At 31.1% G+C, this 9,312-nt stretch overlaps 1 protein-coding gene and 1 long non-coding RNA gene across 4 annotated transcripts in view; one reads left to right on the top strand and one right to left on the bottom strand.

The window, feature by feature from the left end:
* Positions 1–9,193, bottom strand: part of LOC106681146 (uncharacterized) — a 693,797-nt gene extending 684,604 nt beyond the window's left edge. The window contains exon 1 of one of the 2 annotated variants that reach the window (XR_010844430.1): positions 9,118–9,193. This is a non-coding gene — a long non-coding RNA (uncharacterized lncRNA). Of the gene's footprint in view, positions 1–9,051 lie in introns of both variants that reach the window. The other variant, XR_002945592.2, reaches the window with a different exon arrangement.
* Positions 1–9,312, top strand: part of LOC106681143 (uncharacterized) — a 79,082-nt gene that overhangs the window by 49,600 nt on the left and 20,170 nt on the right. Inside the window, exon 1 of one of the 2 annotated variants that reach the window (XM_014421315.3) lies at positions 2,799–2,906. The exons of the other annotated variant lie outside the window; for it this stretch is intronic. The gene's annotated coding sequence lies outside the window, so the exon portion shown is untranslated. Of the gene's footprint in view, positions 1–2,798; positions 2,907–9,312 lie in introns of those variants that run through there. 2 annotated transcript variants of the gene reach the window in all.

Raw genomic sequence — 9,312 nt, 5'->3', positions numbered from 1 at the left:
AAGGAGTTTGGAATGAAAAGACGCATATCTGTTTTGGGTCAAATCTGCAACGAATGGGATGTTAAGGTCTTTGTGAATGTGAGTTTATTTGTAATGTAATAAGGAGCATCAAGGATTTTACGTAGGATTTTGGATTGTAACGATTGGATGCGCGAAGAATTTGATGGTTTGGTGGAGCTCCGGGGCTCAATTCCATATGTCCAAATTGGTCTGATTATCATAGTGCATACTAATTTTTTGTAGTGAATGGGAAGCTAAGAGCGTTTGTCAAGTAAGTGTTGTAGCAATCGGAATCTACGAGCAGTTTCTTGTCGTTTCAGTCTTGTGTGTGGATTCCAAGTAAGTCTATTGTTAAGATGGAGTCCTAAGTATCGAATCTGTTCAACAGGCGTTAGTGGAGTATTTAGATAGGATACTGTAGGACAGGAGGGCAGAGGTTTACGACGGAGAGTAAAGGTGATCTGATGGGATTTGTCAGGATTTATTTTGATTTTTTCGGTGTAAAACCATTCTTCAATAGATGTTATGTGTGCCTGTAGTGTTTGTGATGCATTAGTTGGGTCGTTGTTTACAGAAAGTATACATGTGTCATCAGCGTTTAAAATATATTAAATCCCTAAATACAAAAATTCCTTTGAAATAATAACTTATAAAATATTTTTCAGTCTAAATATAAGAAGATGGTCAGGGTTGCGGTAAAAAAAAAGAACAAATAGTTTATAAATATTTTTTCAGTCTAATTTCTTGCAGACATTTTCAAGTAGCAGGGTCAAAACGACAATAAATTTGTGAAATTGGTAATAAAAGTCACTAAAATAAGATCGCACAATAGGGTCACGTTTTTTCATAACAAATAATGTTTTAGGACAATTTACACTTGTTAAAAAATTGGATTCAATGATTCTCAGGTCTTCATTTTTTTTTTTAATTTATTCATTTTTAAAGTTGATTAAATTTATATTTTATTTTCCAATGTACTTTCTGTTAACTAGAGCCGCAAGTGATTTTTTAGATGTTTTAACGATTGGTCATAAGAAATGCTTAGGACCAGTACTTATTCTTTGAACGTCATCTCTTATTTATACGAGACCATGTTTACACCAATCCCCAACTTTCTACAAAATTCAGGTCAAATATTTCGGAACATGTGTGCGAAAAACGTTTGCGCTAGCCCATCGAAAATAATAGATAGACACTATCCTGAGAACTGCATCAAAATCAGATAGTAGGTGTCATTTATAGGTGACTACAAAACGACAGACAGATATGACCCAAATGTGTTCCTTGATTTCTGAAACATAAAATCCAGTGAAAATTTTCGATTCTGAGGACAACAGTTTTTCATTTCCTGCATGAATAGAAAGCTTCCATACCTTGGGTAGTTGTTTGTTGTAACCAGAAAACTAAATAAAAATTAGCTAATAAAATTTATATAATTTAATTAAAATTTACTTAATTGTAAATTCTCGTTCGTGAGGAATCTTCAGTAAGTTAATATTTCTTGCCTCACCGAAGCCTAACTAACCCCAGTATATTCTGACTTTATTATCTGGAATATGGGACGGCCTTGAGTTTATTAACATTTTGAGGCTTTCTTGAGTACTATAATAAACTTTAATGAATTGATCTAAGCTCAACTATCTTACTAACATTAATTTAGAAGTTTTCCTTCCAACTTTAGCGCAGCAGGACAGTGACAAATTACTACAATGAAAATGGCTTTAATGGAACTCGATGGTAACATTTACACCATTTGTGTTGCAAATAATTATAACCTGAGCGTTCCCCGCAAATTTCTACTATTTTGGACTCGGAATCAAGTTTTTAATTATATTATATATTTTTTCTAAAAGCTTCTTAGTCAAATTTTCACAAATGATGAACAATACCTTGAAATATGATGCTAAATGTCATCACGATTCGTTCATAATTATGATGAGGTAATATAATCACGTGTTGTTTTTACTTACAGAACAGTTTCGGTATACATATACAGTAAAGACGTACCTAGTTTTTATAAACTGTACAGTATGTATCATTTTTTTTTTTTTTTTAAATGATAGATTTATTTATTGATAGATATTACAATCTACCATACAGTTGTGGGCAATAGATAATAGTGATGAATGATCTCATACATACTAAAATAAAATAAATAAAATAAAAAAAAAAGAAGAAAAAAAACATAATAATAAAATAAAAAATAATAATAAAAAAAACTTAAAATATATACAAACAAAAGAATAGACAAGATGAACATAATCAAACTATCTGTATGAAAAATAAATAAATAAAATAACATAATGATAAAATAATATATACAATATTTACACAATTGACCTGAGGATCCCTGAGCCCCCTCAATCCCCCACGTGTGAGGGGTAGAGCAGAGCTCAAGAGATCCCAGCGCATCCCTCTCGCCGCATCACTGGTAATGAGCCAGTGGAGGCTGAGCAAGTGCGCTAAAGCCACAAACACTCAACTTGAGTGGAGAATCTGGCCATTGTATCATTTTTAATTTCAAATACTTCTTTCTTTCAAAATAATGAAAAAATAAACGAAAAGAGTTATAAAACACAGTTTATTCGATGAGAATAACGAGTTCCAAACTACAAATTATTTCAATTGTAGCCAGTTTCAAATTGCTAACCTTCCACGTCAACAATATAGATGCGGTTTCCATATACTGCTTAGAATACAATATGTAAAACCTTTGCATAATTTCGTACAGAACAATAAGGAAATAACGAAGAACGATAGTTTTAGCGTTGCTAACGTGACACAATCTCGTCAATTGGTTTGAAACTATCTCGTTGTCCCAATTTATACTGGAAATAGTCAATCCATCCAGTAGCGTGCTAAAGGACCCATCAGCCGATCCACTACGCCTTCTTTCTAAAATTCAGGTACCACATATAACCTACATTTACGCATTACATACATTTGCGCTAATATTGAATTGATAAACATTTCTTCAAACCACCTTTAATTAGAAGAACAAATTAAGATGTTAAATTCACACTAAGTATTATAATTACTATTAATAGATTTTTTTAAGGATCAGAATTATATAGCTGATCGTGTTTTTATTTGCTGTATCATCTTGTGCAGGGTGTATTAAATTCAAAATACATTTGCTGAATAGCTTCTCGATACAAATTTACTTATAGACAAGAAAGTGGTAAAATAACTCTTACTATCGGAATTTAATTCACTCAAATCACAATATCTTTTTACTTTAAAAATTGCTAAACCTCGGAGTTGATAAAAATGAGTAGAGCACTGTTTTGTTTACATGAACAGCTGTTCTGGTGTCCAAACATCAACAGTATACATTCCTCGGTAGGGGGGATCCTTGGCAACACCCCGTCAGCTGATTTAATCTAATATATTATTTAAAAACAAAATACTTTTCAACAGTTTATTTCCATTGTACATACTATCAAAGCATACTTCACAGTTCCCCTTATAATACAAAAAAATTGTTGCAGTCTTTGGACTTACCGACTCAAGTGAAACTTCTTGAAATGAAATAATGTATTCAAATTTTATTAATAATTATATCGATATTAAAAAAATTGAGCAACATTTTTATGTATTTTATTTCCTTATTTAATTATAATTATTATAATTGTAATTCATTATACTATTCATTCGTGAAATTATAGTTTACATTATCATTCTTGTTATTAATAAATGTAGATATGATTGGCTTGCGATAGCTAAAATAAGCATTTGATTGAATGCTTTCAATATGTCGTACAAATACTTATACACCATATAGTGGGTCAAAAAAGTATGGCAAATCCGGTTTTTTCCTTTTAATACTTAAAGTATGTAAATTATTATTCAGTAATAAATTTTATTTTTGAATAGACATTAAAAACCATTGATATACCCCCCAAAAAAATTGAAATAATTAAGGTTGAAATGAAAGAGGAAATTAAATTGTAAAAATGTAAGTCAAAAAAGTATTGACACAGTTATGTTGTTTTGAAAACAAAGACTAAATACTATGAGTACAAACGTAGGTAACATTGATAAATATTTTTAGATTGATTAATAAATAATATTAGATTAGTCTAATAGTGGAGTTCAGTCATTATTGTGGTTGTTCTTTTTAAAAAGGGGTAAACTGTTGAACATTCTTTCCCCATTCGCGGTAAAGTGATGAAATTGCATAGGAAAAATTACAGATATCGTCAAAAAGATTAGGAATGAGTTTTAGTTCAGTTAGAAACATTATAAAAAAAAAAATTAAGAAAACTGGTTCTGTGCTAAATAAACCAAGAACAGGCAAGCCACAAAAGTTGAATCCAAGAGAAAAAAGACATATTCGTCGATTAGTTGAAAATAATCCAACGATTTCGGCGAGCAGCATAGTGAAAGAGATGCCGTCGATTTCCGGCGCTCAATGCAGTCTACAGATGATAAAAAATGCAATTCATAGTTTTAATTATTACGGACGCACACAAAGGGAGAAACCTTTTATTAGTGAAACTAATCGCGGAAAAGTCCTGAATTTGCAAAACTCTATGTAATAAAACCAATGGACTTTTGGAAAAATATTTTATTTTCTGATGAGAGCAAATGCAACATTTTCGGCTCAGATGGACAAAAGTTTGTGTGGAGGAATCCGAATACAGAGTTTCAACCACGGAACTTTAGGCCTCCATTAAAATACAGCAGCGGTGTTAGAAAGTTAGTCTTTGTTGAAAATACAATGAATGCTAAAAGGTATGTAAACATTTGCGACATCATTTGTTGTCCTGTTTTGAATAATTAGGACTGAAGGATCCGTTTATATTTCAGCAAGACAACGATCCAAAACATACAGTCAGTAAAACGAAGTAATGGTTGTTGTACAATGTTCGGAGACAATTGAAAACACACCCTCAGTCTCCGGATATAAATCCCATTGAACATATTTTGGATTTGAAGATAAGAAAATACAAAATTTCTTCAAAAAATGTGTTATTAGAGGAATGGTAAACAATTCCACCTGAGGTCACGGAAAATCTTGTTTGTTCCATGCAAAGAAGATTACAAGCTATAATTGATGCGAAAGGAATGATAACAAAATATTAATGACTTTTATTTACAGAAATAGGATATTTTTTTTATTAATAAATGGCTGTGCCAATACTTTTTTGACTTACATTTTTACAACGTATTTTCCTCATTCGTTTCTGACTTAATTATTTCAATATTCAATATTATTTTTTTTGCTGTATCAATGGTTTGTAATGCCTTTTCAAAAATAATTTTTTTTTTTTAAATTTATTTATTGATATTTACAACTGTACATAAATACATCAAGTAAATTTGAGGAAATCATAATGGTATGATACAAGCATGTAGAGAAACTACCCAATGGTAGCACTCTAAAAACATTTTTACAATATAAGGTCTCGAAGCCTTCTTCTTTTCAGACGCCTCGGAGGATTGTCCGGAATAAAAGAGGAAGCAAGATTAGAAACTAATGGATTTGAGTTGTTAGGGAGTTTGTAATGGAAGGATTGATATATGGTTCGGGCTAGATCGGTTACAAATGGAACATTAAGGTCTTTTTGGATGATTTTATTTGTGACAAAGTTGAGAGCATTTAGGATTTTCAAAAATAAAATTTATTACAGAATAATAAGTTACATACTTTAAAAGAACAATTTAAAAGAAAAAACAGGATATGCCAATATTTTTTTGACCCACTGTAGTTAATACAACTAGTTTACTCCTGCGAGAACTCGCTTGCAATTATATATTTCTGTCTCCTTATTCTCTTTCATTCATTTGAAATGTAAGCGTTATAATGCTCATTCGTATGAAAGATATAATATTTTCAAAAAAAGTCTGTTCAACACCCAGAGTAAGTTGCATTATTAATAATGGCTATCTGTTTAAATAACAGTTTACGAAATAGGTTGTCCCACTCAGAAATATCACTTCAATTTATAGCTGATATTCAGATATCCATAAAGATGCATTGTACCGCCGAGATCTCATAGCTACGTACTACATTAACAGATGTTTTTGGCGGGCTAAGAATTTTTTGTTTGACCTGTGCCTAATTCAAGCGCTATCTCAAAAACGTTTTGGGGCTTAGAAACACATGGCCCAGTCCACGGTCCGTAGGGAAGTACTCGGGTATTGACCTCCGCAAAGAAATCTTCAAAACCAATGCCGCCGACTACCTATGACCGAGTTCTGAAACATTTCACTTTTCTTTTTTTGAATAACTCTTATTAAAGTTGAAATGGTTATTTTGAGAGATGCATGATAAGATCGATACAGTTCAAACTTGAAATTTTTTTTTTTACTTTATTTTATGATTCTGTGTTAAACTGTATAAATCTTATCCTTATTGCTAAGATAACATTCATATCTCAAAATAACTGTTTTTTTTTTTTTTTTTGTGATGATACACTGATAAACTGTGACAACGTTATTTACGATAAATGTCTTGCAAATAATTCGCGTTATCTCTTCTACTTTTCGCTTCTCTATCTCGGATAGTGTCAAGATACAATTTTGCATTATGGTTCATTACAAAGGGGATGGAGTGCTGAACATTTCCCTTACTTACATTGTGCAAGTAACGATTTTTAGTGTTTAAGATATTTATGTTCGAACTCAAGTTAAATAAAAATTTTCCAGCGATTGTGACCGGATTAACCAAAGCATATGAAAATATTTTAATTTTCCAAACCATATAATGAAATAGTTTAAACGACAATCATTTAGGTGAAATATATCATCAAAATTTTCTTCTTGATCTTCAGGATGGGATTTTCACTGAGGAAAATCTCGAAACGTTTTAATTGTTCAATTAAATTTCAATTTTAAACAATTAATTATGTTTGGAAGATAGGTTTTACCATTTGTACCTGATGGTCACGGATCACCACTGAAAAAAAAATTTTGATGAACGATGGTTGAACAGTTTTCATACTAAGCAGCTGGGGAAGTTTTGAATGAAAAAGTTGAAGTTTTAATTTCTCAGTAACAGTATTTCTTTTTTCCGAAGGATATCGTATAGTATGCAAAATATGTTCAGATTCCACACCTTATGCAACATATTTTTACAAATGAAATAAATGGTTTATGCTGATGTTCGAACGTGATGCTTGGTCGAGTGACCTTCAATAACTTCCGGGTTTTTTACATGGCTACTTTTTTTTAATTTTGTCGCTACAACTTTCAAGAACATATTTTAATTGCACAAATACAAAAATTTATTATTTTATTATTTATCGACTTTACTTACATTGGGTAGTTCAGGAAATTATTTATCCTTTTGTTTCATAATTCCACCTGAGTACTAGTAGTTATAGCTAATGATTTGCACATTGATGTCCCAGGTTTTTAGATTCGTTTTCGCATGTTTTTTTGGGTTAAAAAAATACATATTAGATATTAATTTGTTGGTATGTATATAAAGAATGCCATGGGTAGGGTCATTAAAATGGGCCTAAGAAACTCTCATGTAAAAATATTTCAATGTAAAGTTGAAAAATGTCACGAATGTTACCAAGGTGTGGTTGCAAAGTTCATCATGTTTTGAGTTGAAAACTCAGTATTGACGAAGTTTGAACCAACAGAGATTGCACTATTATATGATAGTATTTCGAAGTATAAAAGATTTTTTTAGTTATATCAAATAACAGGAAAATAAATTTATCCCCAAGGTTTAATGAAAATAATTAATCACGAATGTTACCGCCTGTTGCGGACGTCAACTGTAGCTATGAAACCACTGAAAGTCTTGGAGTAGGAAGGAGATAAGAGTGGACCAACGGAATACGGTAATGGTCAAACAATACAAATATGATGCACATAAAGTTCTATAAATTCTGATTTCGGATTTATTTAAGATTGTTCTTTTGCTACTACTATTCAACACACACAGCAGCATATGATGATAGGCCCGGTCCAATGGGATTCGTAATAAAAAAAGGAAACTGCTCACGTTTTTATCTCTATGATGTTTTTGAAGTTCCATTATTCGTAAATTGCAGCCAAATTGATTGTTAAACATTACGACTAACTGTTTATACATTGCAATCTTTCTTATCATTTAACAATTGCAGCATCCCATTTATTATTTAGGAATATATTCTTGTAATATTCAACCACCCATATGAAAAGGTTTACTTATCTGACCTGATTTAAATATGATATATTATAATTTAATTAATTAACACTCGTTATTATTATTTTTAATTCATAATTAAATTAGTCCGTTGATTACTTTTTCCGCTTCATTTTTATTTATTTATTTATTTTCTTCAGTTTGAGAATTTATCAACGTTCCAATTTAATTTATCAACACATTTACCATTAATAGATGGTTTTATAATTTTTCAATATTTTTACCTACCATATCTTTCTAATACATTTATCCATCCTCACTCTTTCACCCTTATAACTATAAATATAAAAGAAAATGACACGAACATACAATTGTTATTACTAATTCCCATATTAAATTGCATCACGATTTACGTCAAACACCACCTTTGGTGTGGATTGCCTGTGAAGTAAAAACAATGGTTCCAAGCCAGTTCACCACATCTTTGGACAAAAGTATCTCGGATTTTCTTAAAATTTTTTTTTTCTTTCTTTTTTTTATTTGCAACTGTAAATGTACTTACAACCAGCAAATTAGAGGTTCTATCCTGGCATGGCATGAGTTGGCATGAGGGATTCTTAAAATCTGGCACTGTTATTCTATTTGTATAGCAATAAAGTTTATTCTACAGAGATTTTTTCATAGCTACCCAATAACATTGATTAATACTGTTCCAAGAATATTACCCACTTGTATTTTCTGTGTTAAGCAATGTTTTGCCTAACTTCGTATTTTATAGCACACAAAGAGCAAAAAATATTAAATATTCAAATTACATACTACCAAACCATTGATCCTGAACGGATAGCAGGTATGAAATTTGTTACATAAGGAAATAAAATGCGCCATAAGAAAGGATCCTTTGCTCTATTGCGACGGACTGGTGAATGAACAGTTAATAAATTGTTTATATCATTATTTACTTGACAAAAGTTGAAGTTGTTCTAATCCGCTTGAGAATAGGTCATACTCTCCTCACGCACTCTCACCTGATCAGAAAACTGCCACCTCCAACGTGTAAATATTTTCATTCCATTCTTATGATTAGACATATTTTTGAAGAATGTACTCACTATTTGCCATTAATAAACAGGATAGGACTGAACCCAAATTTATCAGAAGCTCTCACAGATAAGGAAGCTAAAATTACATTAGTATTTGAATTTTTAAAAGCACATCGCCTT

This window comes from Halyomorpha halys, unplaced genomic scaffold, assembly GCF_000696795.3.
Source record: "Halyomorpha halys isolate HHAL.00 unplaced genomic scaffold, Hhal_1.1 Scaffold312.1, whole genome shotgun sequence".
Lineage (NCBI taxonomy): Eukaryota > Metazoa > Arthropoda > Insecta > Hemiptera > Pentatomidae > Halyomorpha > Halyomorpha halys.
Note: the sequence above shows the minus strand (reverse complement) of the source record. Positions and strands in the feature narration are given on the sequence as shown.